The 20,272-nt window shown below is 49.4% G+C and overlaps 1 protein-coding gene across 2 annotated transcripts in view; it reads right to left on the minus strand.

Moving 5' to 3' along the window:
• CD82 (CD82 molecule) overlaps positions 1-20,272 on the minus strand; it is a 339,614-nt gene that overhangs the window by 295,626 nt on the left and 23,716 nt on the right. The window contains exon 1 of one of the 2 annotated variants that reach the window (XM_069623313.1): positions 8,734-9,133. The exons of the other annotated variant lie outside the window; for it this stretch is intronic. The gene's annotated coding sequence lies outside the window, so the exon portion shown is untranslated. Of the gene's footprint in view, positions 1-8,733; positions 9,134-20,272 lie in introns of those variants that run through there. 2 annotated transcript variants of the gene reach the window in all.

The raw sequence follows: 20,272 nt of genomic DNA on the forward strand, positions 1-20,272 counted from the left end.
GGTTTAGTTCACGAATCACAAACGAACTAGAACGACAATTGCTTAGAAGAAGCAACATACCCATGTGCCCGGGGAGGAAGACCCCAAGTGGCCAACAGTCAACGCGGTCAGGGGATGCCACACCAGTTCACCTGGCAAACACAGGCAACCGCAGAGTACCCCAGAACTGCAAGTACACGAATAGGGAAATCCAAGATGGTGCCAATAGCCCTGCACATGTTTCAAGATGCACAACCATTAATTAAGAACAATGGAGAGGAATCACTTCCTACCAAATATAAAGAGAATATCATAATAGTAGCAAGGCCAAATTAAGGAGAGGACAATCAGGGTACCCGATACAGGCTCCCCAAGTAGAAGATGAATCGCAGGCTAGGCACTGGCCATCTTTGGTTTATAATAAGGGCTGGAGGCCGCCAAAGAAGAGCACAAGTCGGGAGGACGCAGATGTGCCAAGCGCCATTCCCTGTACCCTCAAGTAGCGGTCTCCTTGGGCATACAGGTAGACAGCTGCCTGGAACGAGGAAACCTAGCTGCTCTCTACTATCGGGCAAAGCTGCGGGATTTCAAGCAGAAAACATTCTACTGAGACCAGCCATATGAACGAGTTACAGCCCATGGCAGGGTTCTACCACACAAACATAGAAGAGAGAGAGGAAGGCACAAGGACTGGACTCTTCCAAGAAAAGCTGGAGTGAAAAGGTCAATGAGAAGAACCCTCTGGCAGGTGGGTAACCAGATCATTCCCTGCAGGTGAGCTTCCAAGGCACCACAGTAAAACCGATCTCCAACATTGTCAATGCCCTTTCAATGCCACGCCCTAAAATCTGAGCAGCGTCACCCCAAGAAATCCATAAGTTTGTTCCCCGGTTGCCTGTCGGGGACCCTCACTGAGGGGGGGAGAACTACTCTTTATAGTCTGAGGAGACAAACACGTATTTACTGAAGGGAAATTAAACCACCATACGGAACCCGAAGGCAGTGCAAAGAGGGAGTACCCTGTCCTAGGAGAAAACCCAGTGAAGAAGAGAAAGACTGGAGAGCTACTAGAGTAGGTGAGGTCTGGCAAAGCCAACAGAGCATGGAGAGTTCTAGTATGGAGAAATTTCCTGCAGAGTTCTAGTGAAAAGAAATACCATGGTGCAGTCTGACAAAGCCAAGAGACCATGGAGTGATGTGTGTGTGTGTGTGTGGGGGAGTGGGGGGCAGAGAGAGGAGGGGGATTGCCCAGGGAAACAACTGGTATTTGTTTGCAGATTAAGGGCCGGATATTGCTAGATTAGGTTTGTGGACATTTTGCTGGCCAAGACTTGAAATATTTCTTCATGGAAGCGCTTAGTGAGAGCAGGTTTGGACCTTTAGGTTGACCACTACCTTTGATAGACTACGGTGGCCCTGGAGAGACAGGGGCCGATTCAGATTAGGTTTAAGACCTGTGTTAAAAGGAATCAGCAGCCCACCATGCCAGAACAAGCTGGAAAAAAAAGTTAGATTATTGTATTCTTGCCAATGTTTTATATACTTACTAAATGCTTGCCATAGCTACAGTAGCGTTTTTCCAATCCAACACTTGAACTGCTAGCACTAAAAACACAGAAAGTGGTCCGCCCTTGTATCATTGCTCGACTTTCCTAAAAAGCAGAGAGATGCCAGCCAACACATCTGGTCATTCCATGTGGCGAGGGGATTCTACAGAATGCTGGGAAGGCTTCCCATTATTACTTATGTTAATTAGTTACCAACAGCAATAATAACACAGCAAAATAATAACTATCACTACCATGACCCCAAACTTGTGTCCATAGAATCAGATTTCAGTCATTTGAATATCTATGTTCCTGTCTCAAATCCTGCTGTTTTCTTACTGCTCCATAAAACGAAGCCAAGTAGTTCAGTTTCAAACCAGGTTCGTGTTTTTTCATGGGTAGGTGGACTCTACACCTTGGTATTGGAGAAAGGCTTGGTTATGGAGAAACAATGTTTTACAGTAACAGGAGGAACTACTGCAGAACATTAATGCTGATGAGGATGAACCCCAGTCAGAAAAAGAGGCTTAGCAGGCTTCCATACTTCAATGAATAATTCACTTTCACGAACAGTTGAAACTTTGAAGGATAAAATGTCAGCCTTCACTCACTCTCTGAATGAAACGGTCACATAAGGGCTGACACACAGGCATCCTAGCGGCGATCCCAATTCACGTTAGGACTCAGATGCTGCTAGGGGCGGTGTGGGCTTGAGGTGCATGGGGGTCTAGGGGGAGCTGCTAAGAGGAAACACTGAGCAAATTCCAGACCAATGCTGTGCTTTACCGAAGCCGAGCAACCCCAGGGCTTCAGCCGTGCTGTGACCATCAATCAGAGGGCTGGTACAGGGCGCTCGCTAGACCCTCAGGCTTTGAGGTGAGTGGCCGTTCTGAGCTCATCGCCCAGACGTGAAGACCCAGACTCACCCCTCCTCCGATTACAGGCCCTCCCCCCTCACTGTGCACTCAGATCCCATCTGCATTCCAAGGATCTTTGTGTAAAATCTTTTGCGGTCATACCTTTAGCCCATCCGAATTCTAGGTAACGGGGACAATCAGTTGGGGGATGTGCAGATACATTCTTGCATAACAGTATGGAATTGGCATGCGGGGACAAAATGGTAGTAGGGCAAAGGCAGCAGGACTTCGACCCAGAGGCGATTTGTAATTGGGCCCAAAGGACACTGTACTTTTTGCAGAAGGCCATTGCCTATGTAGTTCATATAAGGTGCAAAGACATTCTGATGAAAAATTAGCCTTAATCTAGAGAGTTTAACCGAGTCTCAAAGGCCAGAAGAGATCCATGCATTTGGTGGCAGGCTTGTTGGTAAACATGCCGACACCTTTGCTTCTTTGGGTAGAGTCCAGACATTTTGTCAGTAAAACACGAACACCTGTGCCTCCAGTAGGGCAGGTTGTCACAGGGGCCATTCGGCCAGAAGCAGCACACGCTATTCAAGTGCCTGAGGACAAAGGAAATACGATCCCAAGCCAGTCTACCAGCATTCCTAATATACTTCCCACAGAGATCCCATGGGTTCAGAGGCTTCCTGGGTGCTAGGGCGTAGGGCTGGACATAACCAGGACACGTTTCAATTTCCATGTTAAACAAGATATTCATCCAGGGTGACAATGACATTATTTTACATGAAATTGCAGGGTTCTTAGCAACAGTTTCCAGGTGAAAAAGAACAAAAGGTTACCGCTCAGTGATCAACCGCAGATAATTGGACACTTGGTATATCAACACTAAGACGGAGACGACTGCCATCGTGAGAGAATTGAGGCCAGGAGATAGGCAACCATGAGCTCAAAGAGCCAAATTCTTAATTCCAATCCACGATCCATGCAGGTGGTATGCCATTTCATCTTGAGTTTACAGCCATCCCCTTCTGGGTTGCATCAGCCTGTGGTGCTTCAACAAGATCGTCAGACCATTAGCAGCTATCAACAGCTGCAGGGGCATAAGGCTTCTAATTTATCTAGACGACATCCTGAATCGTCAATTCAGCTCAGTTAAATTGGGATCATGGCCAGTTTGTGATTAATATCTCCAAGTCCCTGTGGTTTGTCATGAATTGGCTATGGTTGAAACCCAGCACATGCAATTTCCTGGGATTCCGACTGGAAGACTGCTTGTCCCATCCGACTCCAAAGTACATGATTCGTCATTAAGAAGCTGTAAAGGGCTCGCCAGTTATTCCACATGCACTTGGCCACACTAATAAACATCCTCTCCTCGTCCATTCAGGTGACATTGTCAAGCCTGCTACATGAAAAGGGCCCTTCAAAGACTACAAATTCAGGCCTTTCATTTAAGGTTCAGGCGACGCAAGTTGGTTCCTCTTTCCATCAAGGCAAAGGAAGAATTGCTCCGGTAGATTGTTCACACAGAAGAGAAGAGCCATCACCTACCCTTCAATTCGAATTAGAAGCAAGTCTTCAGAGGTTAGGGAGACGGGTGAGAGACAAACTTAACTTGGAGGCTATACAGTCTGTGAGGCTATGGTCACCATGGCAGTCACAATGAAAATGCTTTTTGAATCCTTTGTGAACAAGTGCAGCGCATACCAATTCTCCCTCTGTCTGGTCACACAGTTGATGGACAACAGGATGGCAGTCGTGCACAAACTGGGGGATGCAACTTCCAAGCCATCAGCAGACCTGGCCAAAGTCTACTGGGATATACGCCTCTGGTATTGTATATTGTCCAAGGTGTCCGGGCACTCAGAATCTGGTGGATGATTGGTCAGAAACAAGTAACTCGAAGAATCTTACACAGTTTCTCTTTAAAATGTGCGAGATCCATTTCAGATGGACCTTTTTGCATCTTGTCTAAATACACAACTTCCATCCTATTTTAGTTGGAGAACCGATCTGTTCATCTTTACGTTCATCCAATGAGTGTTTTACTGTTATAATACCATTATATAAATGCCAGTCCCTTCATTTTTTGGTGTGTGTGTGATGTAACAAAATATACAGAGCCTTGATCTATTGGACACAGATGGGGAAAAAGATTATGCAAAATAGGTAGTGCCCTCTGCCTCCAAATATTCTGATTCGCTGCGGCATGTAACCTCTGTGCAGCGACCAGACATCAGAATTCCCTCATTGGCTCTACATGTCCACAGGGATCCCATAATAAATGCTGCTATTTGCACAGATTGTGCCTAGTTTCATGTGCCAGGAGGAACCTAGGAGTAATCTCTCTAAACGAATGGGTCAATAAAGATGGTCATGTTTGCTGTGGTGACTGACACTGCAAATCTGCACCAGGCAAGCAATAACATGTACTGAACAAGGGATACACCCGGACTCAGAAGATTCTCAAAACACGCCTGCAGTGAATCCTTGATCCCACTCTCTGCCCGGTGCGCAGAGACATTTTAAAATAAAGAGAAAAGGAGCCTGGCCATGTGGATGCACCAACTGTTTGGCTCAGTCCTCTTATGTCACTGTGACAATCACAATGACGCTGAGAGCATACTTCGCCTGCAAAAGAACTATCAGAATAATAAAGGCCGGGAGGATAGCTCAGGGAGAACACACTGGTCTCGGAAACAAGAAAGTTCGGTCCTGCACTCAGAGGCTGAACTCCAGCATGAAAACGCAATAATGAAATAGCAAAACAACTGGATGCATAAATAAGGTATTTAAGAGGGGGGGCGGGGTCCGGAGACCACCCATCCGCCCTCCCAAATTCATGTCAAGATGAAAGGCCAGGAATGCTTGCAGCCACCCATCTTATTTCAGATGAATCCCGTGTGCACCAATGATTAACAAGTATACTGAAAGGTATCCTCTCAGCCAGCCACAAAGACCGAATACAATGCAAATCTTTCGATGTGTGGGAGAAGAGCCAGAGATCGTGGGCACAGATGCCTATATGGACAGCCTCAACTAAACACCAAAAAGCCATGATGCTGACATTAGGGACACCACGACGTAGCAGCATTCAACATGAAGCACATTTGCAGTCCTGCACTGCATCACACAAACACACAGTCGAATACATGAAGAAAATGAGCGCACAGTTCTATAGCTAGGACGACAGATACATATACATAGTTATTGCTTTTATTATTTTTGCACTAGCCAAATGCAGTAACGCAGAGTCATTGCTTTTATTATTTTTGCACTAGCCAAATGCAGTAACGCAGAACCGCAAGGCACAAGAGATCCTGAGCAAGCTTTCAGATGCTTAATGCGAAAAACCCTATGGGGCTACAGGGATATATATGGAACCAAGTGTGACAAACATATAGAGACCGTAGCATAACATGGATGATATAGAAACCGCATTATAAGGTTTAGGAAAATTACAGCAGGCCTCAAGCCAATGATCATGAGACGAGCTGAGCGCACTCACAGAGATCAAGATGTGTGGCCCAGGCCCACAGCCGAGGGCAGAGATACGAGGACACATGCCAGTCTCCAGACGACAAGGGGCCCAGCTGCAGAGAAACTGAATAAATCCTCAAATGTGAGCTGCAGAGCTCAATTTTGTGGTCTGTAAACACGTGGTACAGCCGAACGAGACAATGGACAACTATCCGTGGTGGGAAAGGGGAGCCGATCCCAGCAAACCAGACACAAACACAAGTGTTGCAATGCGAGGAGCATATTCTCATAGGCAAAGGTGGTACACACATGTTACAATACAGACACATAATTGTTCAAATCACCTTAAAGAGGTGCACAGCGAGATGAGAACTCGATCGAGTCCCAGGCCTGGGCGAATCAGCTCTAACCAGTCACAGCTTAGGAACCCATGGCTGGGTGGCAAGGGGCAAGAAAGAACCAACGGTTACCACACTACTCTGCAACAATGTAATAAATAAGTTATTTTGGGATGTGTCAGGCCAGCCACCTGACGTGTAAGAGCCAGTAGAATAACATATTTAGGAGACTGTATAGGTTATAGAACTCTCGATAGCCAATCCCTTGTGATGTTAGGTCTTTTGTGGAAGGGCCCCAGTGATGATGCCAGAGTCACACAATACTGGCTTGCACACCGTGGAACATTGAGATGTACAAGAATCGTCCTATTTCTTGTATTGATCCTTGTTGGTTTTATTTGCAATAAACCACAGTTTGTACTTGCCGCTGACTGAGGCCACCGTTTGTTCTGGGAGGGTGTTGGGCCCTCAAAGTCTGCGGACCCCAGCATCGCGCCGGCATACCTGGGAGTCCCCCACAATAGTATCAACCCCAAACTCACTAGGTTTTAACCATGGGTTAACATTTCAAGTTGCAAGCTGCAAGCTACTAGCTACTAGCTAGCATAGGGACCCAGGAGTGGTGGATCAGAGGTGCATTTTGCTCCCTCAGGTTTGGGGGAGCCCAAGAGACTCCACGCGGAAGCCGCCGCAGTCAGAAATACAACATTCTTGTATTCCAGGTTTGGGGGAGCCCAGGAGACACCACACAAAAGCCGCCGCAGTGAGAAACACTGCCGCATTTCAAAAACACACCTGCGCTGTGTTTCTGCCTGCAGCCGCTTTCACTTTGAGTCTCCTGGGCTCCCCCGAGGGAGCCCAGGAGACTCAAAGTGAAAGCCGCTGCGGGCACAAACACCACAGAATTTGTAAACAGAACCACGTTGTGTTTCTGCCTGCAGCGGCTGGCAGAAACACAGCGTGGTTGTATTAAAAAATGCTGTGGTTTTTCTTTCTAAGTTTCTCGGGCTCCCCCCGGCTCGAAAGAGTGCGAGAAACTTAGAAAGAAAACCGCAACGTTTTTCAAAACAACGTTGTATTTATGTTTGCGGTGGCTTCAGCTTGGAGCCCAGAAGAGGTGTGATGCAGAGAGTGCTTGCTAAGTGGGGGTCACTGGTGCAGAAGAAGAAGGCACTCTTTGAAGAGGAGGGTCTCCTCATTTTCTGAATTGCGTGAGGTTGGGAGCAAATCTGGTCTTGCTATTGGGAATTAGACCTCTTTTGTATGCCATGCTAATGTGTTCTCATATGATTGGCATTTGCCCCTGTGCATGTGGAATTGTCCAGTGAATGTGTTAGTCCCCTTGATGGAGCTTGCTTCTCTGTGCGCTGGTTTGGCATTCTGACGTAGCGCAGAGGGCTCCAAGCTGAAGCTACCGCAAACATAAATACAACATTTTAAAAGCGGCGGTTTTCTTTCTAAGTTTTCCGGAATCCTCCAGCCCGGAAAAATAATGCAGCTAGTGCTTATTTAAAAATAGAAATAAGCACGTACCCAGATGCAGCTTTCCTGCCTGCAGTCTCTGGTCTCCGTCCTCCGGCACCAATGAAGAAAAGCCACCCAGTGGTAGCTTTTGTTTATTACAGCTAGCTGGCATTTGCTTCATTTGTGCTGCAAGGACAAGCACAGGAGGCATCCATTTCGAAAATGGATGCCTCCTAGTGCTTCACACTTCATTTGCTCAATACTTTACATAGGGACGTTTAAAAAAAAATATTTTTCAGATATATTTTTGATTATTGCCCATCTTTTTAGCCAATAATATTTTAGAGCGCACTATTCCTTTAACGGGCAGGCTGGCACATTGCACTGAACATTACACCATGGCTTTCTTAAACACTGCATTTAAACATTATCCCAGGCAGGTTGGCACTTTTATTAGCAAATAGCACCTCCCTGTAATAGAGCAACACAGGTCACCCTGAATTGACAGCGCCCTGCAGCGTTTGAGCAATACTAAGGCATACTTTGTAGTAACCTGGAATTTTAATAACCTCTTGCAACTGTGTTATAGTCTGGCACCTCCCAACCCAATCCTTTGCACTGCATGATATCCTGGCACAATATTAAAACTAGTGTCATTTGCACTGGCCTATGACGCATAATTCGCACTGCTCTTAGAGCCGACGCCCTGGCATCAGAAGTAGTCCACTATTTCATTTTCCCAAACAAATTGCTTGTAAATTTCTTTTTGCCCAACTTTCCCCAAACATCGTGCTGTAAAAATACTTCCCCAGGTTCAGTTAGCTACTTCACCCATGTCAGTTTAGCCTGTGCCCCACCCCCTAAATTTCATTCCCGGACAAGGCACTGTTTATAACCCTCCAATGCATGGATGCCGCCTCTACCAATGTGCAGCGCTAGACTGCTTCAAGAAGCATAGGTTTGCGCTCAAATGCCCAAAACAAAAACGTTTTAAACCAAAAGCAGCTTTAGGCATGCAATAAAACAGCATTTTTTAATCGAACTTGCACTAGTTGTACTTACCCCCGCCATCAGCCCTTCATAACCGGGAAAGTAGTCATGCCAACCAGATACATGTACCGAAACCGCCCCACTGTACAAGTAAACATTCCAAGCACAGAGCCAGGCGGATTTCCTAGAATGTGTCTTAAGTAAAGCTCTCTTCATACGTAAACAAACCCGCCTAACTACTGGGGCGAGTGGGAGAAGGCAGCGCTGCTTTGGAACGAGCGATTGTGAAGCAGTTACATTGAAACCTCCAACCAGGAAGTAGGCGAGATTACAAAATCGCCGTGTTTAGTGGCAGTCCGATTAGTAGCACAGGAGGGCCGGCAGGCACTCCACATCGCAGGTGTTCAATGAGACAGACACACTGTGGCCACGCCGAGAAAGTTCCACGCTGCGGCAGGCTGGGCTATCGGGTCCCGATCTGAAAAAGTCTCGTTTACAACTCGGAGGCACCTGGTGGGTGGTGTGCACTAGAGCGAGGGAGCAGAGGCTTGATGTGCCATGAAGGGGAGGCGTGGTATAACACAGCATTAGTGAGGTTATATATAGCTTCACCGCACTGAATGTTGTATAATAAAGCTGTCAAAATTCACAGGATTCCAGGAACTGCCAGAGCACGCATGCGCAGCACGTGCCATGAAAACCCCAGGGTGAATTTATTTTTAAGACATTATGGCCACCGTGAGTAGGAGGGGGCATTGCTTCTGTGGGACATGACCTCCAAAACAAAGCAATTTAGCAGGATCGGCGTCAGGGGTTGTCGAACCTTTTCTGTTGAAAGGGGCCTCAGCAACTGGCCCCATGTTGCCAGTCAGCAATCTTGTTACACGTAAATATATTCCTTTCTATATTATTTTTGTTCTGGGGCTTTACATGCGTGCTTAGCAGCGCTCACGTTACAAGCTGTGTTTACTGGAGCCTTTTATGCTGTCACTTCCCTCAGGGTTTACAGAAATGTTGCCTTTTAACACAGGTTTGTCTTGATCAGCCCCTTGCTGACAAAGAAGGCTTTATAGCTTTTCATTGGACATTACAGGATTTGAAATTGAGGCGAGCTGGGAGCTCTTTAGCCTAGAAGAGCCTGGTTAGCTTGACAGCAACTGCTACGAGGAGCTAGTTGTGGCTCCCCAGGCCAACTGATGCAGAACAAACACACTGTTGTGAATTAGGACACATGCGGTCAGCAATTTAATGTTATTTTATACAACTTTTACACTCTACATGCTGCCAATCTGTTTTTTCCATTGTTATCAATACAGACAGAAAGCAATTGATTTCCGCCTGTATTTGTTTAAAAAATCAGTAAAAACGTAAACTGGAAGCCTCAATTATAATGCATGCACCCCCACGAGTGCCTCCAACAGTTTTCCACTCTTAAGCAAGGGGGCCTCCAACAAACATGTTGAAATAGGCCCCCCACACATCTTCAGCTGGCCCTGCTACTTACTAGGTGTGTCAGGTCGCCCCTCCCCCGTTCACACCAAGACCCTTCCTCGCCCACCAGCCCGTTTTAAACAGAGAGGAGACGATCCTTTTCGCCCCAGTGTGATGTCATTATACTTAAGACTCTCCTGTCCCATCACCGATAGATGGAATGTTGGTGTCATTGTGCCACTGTCTCGGCAGGATAGATCAGGGGCAACGGGCTCACATTGGAAGCAAAACGACATGGATCAACACAGGTTCGATCCCCTGGTCCACGCTTAGAAACCTCTGAGTGTTAAGCACGTTATAAATAACCAATTACTATTACAAATTGTACAATGTTATGTTCATGTATTTGTAAAAGCTCAACGGCATCTGTATAATGACTTGGAGCACTGGGCTGGTAACTTGGCAGGTGATGGTCCGACTACAACAAGGGCTCTTTGAGGATGCGGTCCCTTTAGAGGTCATCCTTCATGCGTCGTCAGCTAGTGAGCGTGTACAATGCTTTATGGCCTGAAATTAACTGGCTAAGGAAAAAATACATGAAATTGACTAACTAGAGTGCAGCCGTGCATGGGTAGACTGGGAGGGACGAGCAACCCGGGCAGTATGGAACTCAGGACCAGTCTAAACAAGTTTCCAAACCGAGAACACCTCTGTGCACCAAAGCGCTGTCAAACAAAAGGACTATTTAACAAGGTAGCCCACATGGTGTGTCAAAGAGTGATGTTGACGTTCTCTCCCAAACACCAAACACTTTGCTCCGGAACAGCCTGGGCACAGGCCCATGATCAAAAGAAAACATAACTTACTAGCCAGTGTTTTTTTTATATATAGTGCTTCTTTCCATGCTTCACAGCACAGGGGCTAATACTCCTTATTACCCAGAAAGAAAACCTGAACCGATGCAGGAGGGGACAAATCAGTTTGTCTACACTGCGAGCACAGGCTTCAGTAGCAAACACCCACCACATTAAGCTTATCAGTTCTGCAGGTGAACATAAGCTGGTTAAATTGGTCTGACTAGTGACCAGCCCTGTGCTTACTCGGGCTGTAGGAGGTGCAGTGCTGCACAAAGTCTTCAGTTATGTTAATGCGTGCGTTTGTAAGCGTTTCATTTCTGTTGAGGCAGGCCTTTGCCGGAGGGGAGAAGGTGGTGATCACATGCAGGGAGGTAGTCCGAAACCATCAAAGTGCCAGCCCGGTAATCTTTGAGGTTTCTTGGCCCACTGAGCGAATGCCCAACCCGTTTAATGGCCAGTCCGCCCCTGCATCTGGGTGTTGCAATATGGCTACTGGTCTGCATTTCTGATCTATGCACAGTCTCTGGGATATAAATCCTAAAATACAGGGATCTATCCCCAATTGCGCTACTGGATTCCCTCAACACAGTCTCAGGAATACGGCGGCAAGCACACTTCTTGAAGCTCACACCAGTCTCAGCGATATACCACCCAGCTCCCGCTTTATACCTTTTAATTGCCTAGTGCCTGGCTCACTTCTTCAGGATGTGGTGTCGAGCGCACCTCTGTCAAGGGTACAGTGACCAAATCACTTCCATCAGAGATATAGTGCACAATTCACTTGGTTCCTGCTCAATTGTGCTGAGCTCCCCAGCACCCTCATGCCTGGTAGCTCCTCTCAGCACCCTTCACTCCCTCAGATGAGCCAGTCGGAGTTGCTGGACATGGTTTATTTTCCACTCTCTCCGAGCATCCCAGTTTGTGCTCCCACCATCCTAGTGCTCCTTGCTGTTCCAGCAGGGCCACATAGCTGCTAATGATTGGACTTGACTTTTTTGCAGGCCTTTTTTAGCCTATGTGTTGTGGTCAGTTATTTGTTGGTAGATCTGCTTTCTTGTGTCACATTCGCCGATAGGCACATGTGTAGTAGGTTTACATTGGCCTCACCTGCAGCCATTCAAGGCTCTAAAAGCTCAGCGGCATAAGCAGAAGACCCAACCTTCTGTTCAGGGACCAGTTTCCATTCCTCATGGCTGCCCAGCAGCTCCCACTTACTCCGTGACTCGAACGTTTATGGTCATCTCACCACGTCATGGCTCTGCTTGTATCCCTTTGGAATATGGGAATGTATAGTTCAGCCATGTAATCTGCACTCAATTTCTCTCTGGAACTGCTATGGCCACGCCGGTGACATTGTTGGGTTTGAGATCCCACCACACCGGATGGTATGCATTCTTCCTCCGCCAGGTTTTGATGAGGCCATGTCCATGCCACCGGAAGTCCGAACGGGTCCCCCGTGACATGTATTCTCAATCTTCTGGGGTAGAGTTGTCCTGAGGGCTAGGAACCCGACCCTCACATGTGAGATACAGGGTTACTGCAAGTGGCCTCGGGTATAAAACAGACGGGATTAGAAGCCCTTTGAGACCCAGCATTCTTAGGAGCCATTTTCGCTGACTGGGACAGGTTTTAGAAGGGGTCCTTAGCGGATGCGAACTTGACAACCTCCAGGTGGCTCTAGTGAAAAGTCCCAGATAGTTCTGCTTTTCTGGACACCGAGTCCCCTCCATGCCTGGCGACTGGATAAGAACTCTGACTTAGTCAGACTTTCTGGTAGGTAAGGAGAACCCGTAGGTGTCCACTTTCTTCAGAGAAAGACCTCAGTATTATTGGCCTTACCACCTTCCCTGGTTGGTGCATTTAAAGCTTTGTTCCTGAATAATTATTGTTTGTTGCCTCGCAACAAGTGTCCCAAATATTTTCGAGAAAGGTAAAAAGTCAGTTACATTCGGGGTGAAAAGTGATGGTCAGGGACAAGGTGGCTGAGATTGTAGGACCTGTCAGGTGTACTGTTAGTTACTTTTTAGGGCAGGTATTTTTTTTTCACAAGTTCTCGAGTGGATGGTTGAGGCAGAGGTGAGTGGAATTTCCACCCACGGTGTGCTCAATATTACCACTGGGGTGTTCATCAGGCAACAGACATAAGACCCTACAGAAAGCTATGTGGGCCAGAATGGGTTGAACATTTCTAAGTTGTGACTGCTAAAATGAGAATATGTGCTTCTCATCCGTTTTTCCTTTAGGGAAGGAGGAAGTGAGCAGATTTTGATCCAAAGACTGGCGTGGCTGGAATGGGGGTTGTTTACTCAATGAAATTTAAATCCACTGTGCTTATAGGCTGGATGGTAATGCGAAGGGCCTTGAACCAACCTCGACATACAATTGGAAGCTAGAGCAACGCGTTTGAAACTACTATCCGCTTAATTGCACACTCCAACTACCCAATTGTATCAAGTCATAAAGCACTTTCAACTCGGTTGTCCCATTCCTCGGTGCACGGAGATCGTTTGATTATGCGAGGTCACAATTCCCAAAAGATTCCCCTGTCTCTTCTACGAGATTATGGCATGAATTGTACGTTTCTGGGAGGTGCCAGCTTCTCACAGTGCCAACCATTACAAGGACCACACATAGCCCTACCAGTGACGTCCCACACACTTCCCATCAGTGCAAGCCATTCTGATTACACCTGAAGTGCCAGCTCCTTACCAGTGTACCTCACACATGATCATATGGGAGAGAGAGAAGGTAGTCCAAGACCCATAAGAGGAGTCATAGAATAAAGTTAACCCCCATATGGGAGTTCAAAGCCTGCTTGCCTGCCCACAGGTCTAGGAGGTGCTTGCTGCCGCTTGCTGCCGGCGGGCAGAAATCTACACATGCACGGCATTTAACCATGTGACTAGTGCTCGTTGCAGATCTTAGTGCTCGTTGGTTTTGAGGCGGGGGAAAGGCAGAATGGCTAGTACCCCTTTCAGCCAGGACAGGGACAACATCAAAGGCATCAGTACACCACGAAAGATGGACCAGGCCACACCAATCTGAAGACACCAGCCCGCCCATCACTCTCTTTCAAACTCCCTCCAGATGAAATGACCAACCAGGGTCGCCAATCAACATGAGGTCCAACTATCCACCTTGGCACGGAAGAAACATGCAGATAAAAAAAACAAAAAAAAAAAAAAAAAAAAAAAAAGTAAACAAATATATGACATCAAACCAGTGAAAACAGAGTGAGTTTACTGCTCGGTGGGCGGGTGCAACCGCCACACACAGCGATATCCTTCCTGTACACATTAGGTCATCGTCAGATTCATGCATAGCTTATAAATCATGTAGAATTGCCCACAGCAATGATACATGGAACGCGCAACCACTCATATCCTCCCTTCACTTAGTCATTGCATTTGAGACGACACATGCGCAGTCAAGTGTAAAGTTTCTCAATGTTGGATTTGAACAGATTCTGCCCACGGTCTCATGCACTCATGAGACTTGAACCCACTCAGGATTCCGGGGAACCGCAGCCGGACCTAGGATGCCACCCCATGTTGCACCAGATCCCCATTACTCTATGCACACCAACATGAGAGCATGAGGGCACACATCATATGACTCACAAGGAAAACACCACGAGGTGCTCACCAACTACTCATTGGTGGCTCATAGTTACTCAAGACAGGACAAGAAACATCGAGTTCAGATTTCTTCTAAGACTCGCAATTTTAGCTAATTTCAAAAGACAATAACAAAAAAAGAACTATAATCACTGTGTCACGTGTAAGCCAGTTGATCAGTACCATGACAACCATTTATAAGATGAATGCAAAGGTAAATAATGCAACGAATGAGAATATACTACACGCTTTTTCACTTTCCAGAGAGTGCGTGGGTCGTGGTGTGGCCCTGCAGGAGAAGACCACTGGCCTGCTTCAGTCAGTCTATCTCTGCCGTAGGTGCAAGTGGGCGCATGGTGGGCCTGGCTATGGTACTGGGTTCAGTCTAGGGCCTTTACAGACGGTCTCTGATAGTCAAGTGTAGCATCACTTGCATAGTGAATAAAGCTCCAAGTGCAACCAGTGATCACTCAGCTACAACTCACAAAGGGCATAGGTGGATTCAGGATTGCACTTGCCAAGCAGGATGGCATTCCTAGCAACAGACAGCCTGCAGACCTGGGGCCACAAGAGGGCTAGTGGCTACCAATGGCAAAACCAACAGAAGTAGTCTTAGGGGTGCATGTTTTGCACAAAAGGCATTAAATCTGGTCCCACTGCACGAGGTTGGTCGGACTAAAATGGCTGCTTGCCTGGGACAACATAAGCCTTTGGCACCGGCCATGATGGTCTGAATCGGAACCTGGATACTTTTTGGGAAGAGGGGGGGGGGGGGCGATCCTCCCAAACCCCCAAGCGGTTTCAGATAAGGCAATGTCTGGAAGTGTACGATATGGCTCTGGGAGGGTACATGGGTGGGGGGGGTAAGAGGATGGCAGCAGGGGCTATCGTGCGGGGAGGGTAGTGCATGTTGTGCGTTTAGAACACAGTGGGAATCAGGTGCCATCTTAGGCAATAGCAGCCATATTGAAATCGAGGCCCGACATTGCAGTGCAGCTGGGACTGCAGGCCTAGGCCACAAACATGGAAATAAGTGTATGCATGCGAGAGTAGGTTGTATCATGGGCACTGGTGAGAAGGGCCAAAGCTGCAAAAACTCATAGACCTTTCATGGTCTCATGTTGCCAGCATTTCGTATCCTAGGAAGAATGCGCCTAGCAAGGCCATGATGGGGTTGAGAGCTCCCTGCAAAAAGCGATACCACCAGAAGGAGGGCACACAACTCTGACCTTCTCCAGTCCCAGCTGCCCCAGTCCCGACACCCCTGCATTACAAGGTACTAGTCAGTCCCAGACCACCGACATAAAACTGAAAATCTCCCCATTCGATCACAAATCAGGGACAGGCTGCCTTCGCCATGGGTCACATGATTTATGCTGCGAGGTGCCGGGAGCGGCAAAACAACAAACCTAAAAACGAGGGTGGAGTGATTTGGAAGGTCGCATACTTGTCTGGAATCGAGTTAGGGTTTATCAGTTACAATGAGCTCGGAGTATCTGATAAGGAACAAGTTACTTACCTGTAACTGTTGTTCTCCAGCATGGGTCTGGCATGGATTCACATGCTCATGAATATTCCCCTCCGTCAGGCCGGGAATCCTCGGTATAGAGAAGAAAAAAAAGAAGAAAAAAAAAATCAGTATCAGTTTCGTTTCTGATCTGTCTTTCTCAGTAGTAACCAATCACTGGTCTCTGGGTCATACTGCCCCCAGCCAATGCCTGCCCTCTCCCTAAGCCCCGCCCCTGGCAGCCATACTCAGATTTGGTAGCACGTGAAGTGGCAGTATAACCAAGTGAAGAGCCGCAGAGGGGTAGGCGGGAGGGTTCGCATGTGAATCCATGCCAGACCCATGCTGGAGAACAACAGTTACAGGTAAGTAACTTGTTCCTTCTCCAGCATGGGGTCTGGCATGGATTCACATGCTCATGAATATAAGAATACATAGCAGTATACACATGCACAACCATGGGAGGTGGCAAAAGGCTCAATATCAAGCAATACAACAACTCAACATTAAGCAACGCTTACCTCCTCACCAGGCTCACGTTAGGCAAACAGGTTGCGCAGCACTGCCTGGCCGACTCTGGACTCCTCCCTGGAATCCCGGTCGACGCAGTAGAATCTCGTGAAGGTGTGCGTCGACCTCCACCTAGCAGCCCTGCAATGTCGAGCAGGGGCACACCAGACAGGAATGCCGTAGTAGCAGCGATCGCTCTGGTCGAATGGGCCCTCGGACGGCCTGGCAACGGTCGGTTTGCCAACCGGTGACAGTGCATGATGCAGCCGGAGAGCCATCTGGAAATGGAAGTCTTCGAGAGAGCCTTCCCTTGATTCACAGGTCTAAAGTTCACAAACAGCTGTGATGTCTTCCGAAAACTCTTTGTGCGGTCCACGAACAACTTCAGCGCTCTAGCTACATCCAGCGAGTGCAGAGTCCTCGCAGCCGGCGACGAAGGTGACGGGAAGAAAACTGGTAACACCAAGGGCTCGTTGAGTTGGAAGTCCGACGGCACCTTGGGCATGAAGGAGGGGTCCGTCCTCATCACCACCCTCGTGTCGTGAAAAGTCAAGTATGGAGGCTTGCAAGACAGGGCCTGGATCTCTCCCACTTGTCGTGCAGTGGTGATGGCCACGAGGAATGCTGTCTTCCACGACAGAAACTTCAACGGCACTGAATGCATAGGCTCGAATAGGGCCCCCCCCCCATGAGCCTAGTTAGCACCACGTTGAGCTCCCATGCCGGGGCAGTGGCCTTCACCGGCGGGAATGATCGGAACAGTCTCTTTCATAAATTCCTTCACCAGTCGATGAGACCACAAGGACGCCGGTCCTGTAGTTCTGGTGTAACGTGAGACGGCAGCCAGATGTACCTTGATGGAAGCGCGAGATAGGCCAGCCTTGGCCAAAGACAATAGGTACGGCAATACTTGAGGGGCCGTAATCCGCAGAGGGTTAATCTTCTGTGCACGGCACCAGACAGAGAACCTCTTCCATTTGTGTCCGTAGCACTTGAGAGTTGAGGATGCCCTGGCCTTCGCAAGAACCTCTCTGCAGTCGGCCGGGATGTCGTATCCTCCAAACTCTAGTGCTGCAGGAGCCAGGCCTGCAAGTTCAGCGACTCTGGTTCGTGATGAAGAATGGCGCCTCCTTCTCTGGAGAGAAGATCCGCGTCCGTCAGCAGCTTGACTGGTGTGGACGCTGACAAGTCCAGAAGGTCCGGGAACCAGATCTGCCTCGGCCACGCCGGTGCGACGAGGATCATCCTGCACCGGGACCTCTTGAGCTGGTTGACGAGCCGGAGTAGCAACAGCAACAGCGGGAACGAATAAAGGATCAAGCCGTCCCAGGGGAACGAGAAAGCATCGCCCATGCTCCTCGGTTGGGGAAACCTGCTGGCGAACCTCCGGCACTTGGAGTTCGCCGCCGTCGCGAAGAGATCGATCTGGGATTCGCCCCATCGTCGGAAGAGTCGGTCTACTTGATCCTGGCGCAGTTCCCACTCGTGGCACGAGCGGAGCTCTCTGCTGAGTGAGTCGGCAATGGTGTTTTTTATCCCTGCCAGATGAAAGGGTACCAGAAACATCCCTTGGTCGACGGCCCAATGCCACAGATCCTGGGCTTCCTTGGATAGGGCAGGGGATCTGGTTCCGCCCTGCTTCCGAATGTAAAACATCGTGGTGGTGTTGTCGGTGAAGATCCTCACCACCTTGCCCTTGAGGGACGGAAGGAAGGACCTGAGGGCCCAGAACACTGCACAGAGCTCCAAGAGGTTGATGTGGAGTGTCTTCTCCTCAGGGAGCCACAGGCCTCTCGCGTGGAGACCCCCGGTGTGCGCTCTCCAACCTTCCAGCGAGGCATCCGTCGTCACCGTCACCTGGTGGGCCGGGGCTAGGAAACCTGTTCCCGCCGTCAGATGAGAGCGGATACCCCACCATCGTATCGCCTGACAGAACGCTTCGTCGAGCGGGATCCTGTCCTCGAAGCTGCCCGTCGGCTGGATCCAGTGGGCGTCGAGGAATTCTTGCAAGGACCGCATCCGAAGTCTGCAGTGGCGCACCAGATAAATGCAGGAGGACATCATTCCGAGGAGGGACTTGATAGACCTCACTCTGGCCACGTCCGTGGCCAGCAGACGTTGCACCTTTCCCAGGATGGTCCTTATCCTTTCCTCCGACGGTGAGGCGCGCCACTGTGTCGAGCTGTGCTCCCAGAAACAGGGTGACTTGCGACGGGACCAGGTGGGATTTTGGAAAGTTGATGGAGAACCCAAGTTCAGTGAGCAGCTGGACGGTCTTCGCAGTGTGTTCCACGGCGAGCTCCCTTCTCCTTGCCCGTATGAGCCAGTCGTCCAGGTAGGGGTAGACGTGGATCCCCTGCAGGCGCAGCCGCGCCGCCACCGGTGCTAGGCACTTGGTGAACACCCTGGGCGCCGATTTTAATCCGAACGGGAGGGCCTTGAACTGGTAGTGCCGCCCTTTGACCACGAACCTGAGGAACTTTCGGTGTCTCTTTAGAATAGGGATGTGGAAGTATGTATCCTCCAAGTCCAACGACGACAGGAAATCGCCCTCCTCCAGCTGTCCCAGCACGTGCTGGAGGGTGACCATCCGGAACTTCTGTGCCTTCTTTACGAGGAAATATCTTGAGTAAACTCCGGAGCCCCGAAGCCTCTTTGGAACGAGCTCGATGGCACCTTTCCTGAGCATCGCCCTTACTTCCAACAGCAGTTGAGGGACGTGATTTTCCTTCCTGGCCACGGGAGGAATGCGGGGGCACTTCTTCTGGAACTCGAGGGCGTGCCCCAGGGCCAGGGCGTCCAGCACCCAACGGTCGGTGGAGATGGACTCCCACACGCCGACGAACTTCGTCAGCTGGCCTCCCACCGGGGTGCTTCGGCGGGGGCCCGACCCGACGGTCGGTTCAATCTTGCTTGGAGGCCGCTTTGCCTCCTTGACCACCTTGGCGACGACGGCAGGATCCACCTGACTTGCCGCGTCCCCTGTAGGCCTCCTGCGAAGATCTTGCCGCTTGATGGTACGTAGAGGAGCTGCTGCCGGCTCCCTTGGAGGCACCCTGTCTGCCTCCGGAGCTCCGAAAGGCCGGCCGTCGCTGTTGGAGCACACCCAGCGCACGGGCCGTCTCTGTGTCTGTCTTGATCGCCTGAAGGGACTCATCAACCGCCTTGCCAAAAAGGTTGTTCCCATCGAAGGGCATGTCCAAAACCTTGGTCTGTACGTCCTGGTGGAAATCCGTCGCCTTGAGCCATCCTCGTCGTCTCAGGCAAACGCTGTTGCCCAACTGACGGAAACCGGTGTCAGCGATGTCCGTAGCCACCGTAATGGCGTGGTCTGAGGCAATCTCACCTTCCTGTAAGATTTCCAGGGCCTCCGCCCTCTTGGCGTCCGGAAGGAAGTCCAACAGAGGGGCGATCTTGAACCACAACTCCCTGTCGTAGCAGGCTACGATGGCCAGGGCGTTGGCCGCCTTGATGGTCGTCGCTGCAGATGAGATGACCCGTCGTCCCATCGCATCCAGCTTCCTACCCTCGCCGTCCAGCGGGGAGGTTGAAGTCGAGGCTGATGCGCCCTCCCCCCCCGCTTTCTTCTTGGCCGCCGCCAAAACGACCGAATCCGGGGTAGGTTGCGCCCTAAGGCACAAGGGGACAGCGTCGGGGACCCGGTACTTCTTCTCGTACCGGTCGCTCTT

The sequence above is a fragment of the Ambystoma mexicanum genome, chromosome 11, assembly GCF_040938575.1.
Source record: "Ambystoma mexicanum isolate Mex_15411 chromosome 11, UKY_AmexF1_1, whole genome shotgun sequence".
In the NCBI taxonomy this organism is placed as follows: Eukaryota; Metazoa; Chordata; class Amphibia; order Caudata; family Ambystomatidae; genus Ambystoma; species Ambystoma mexicanum.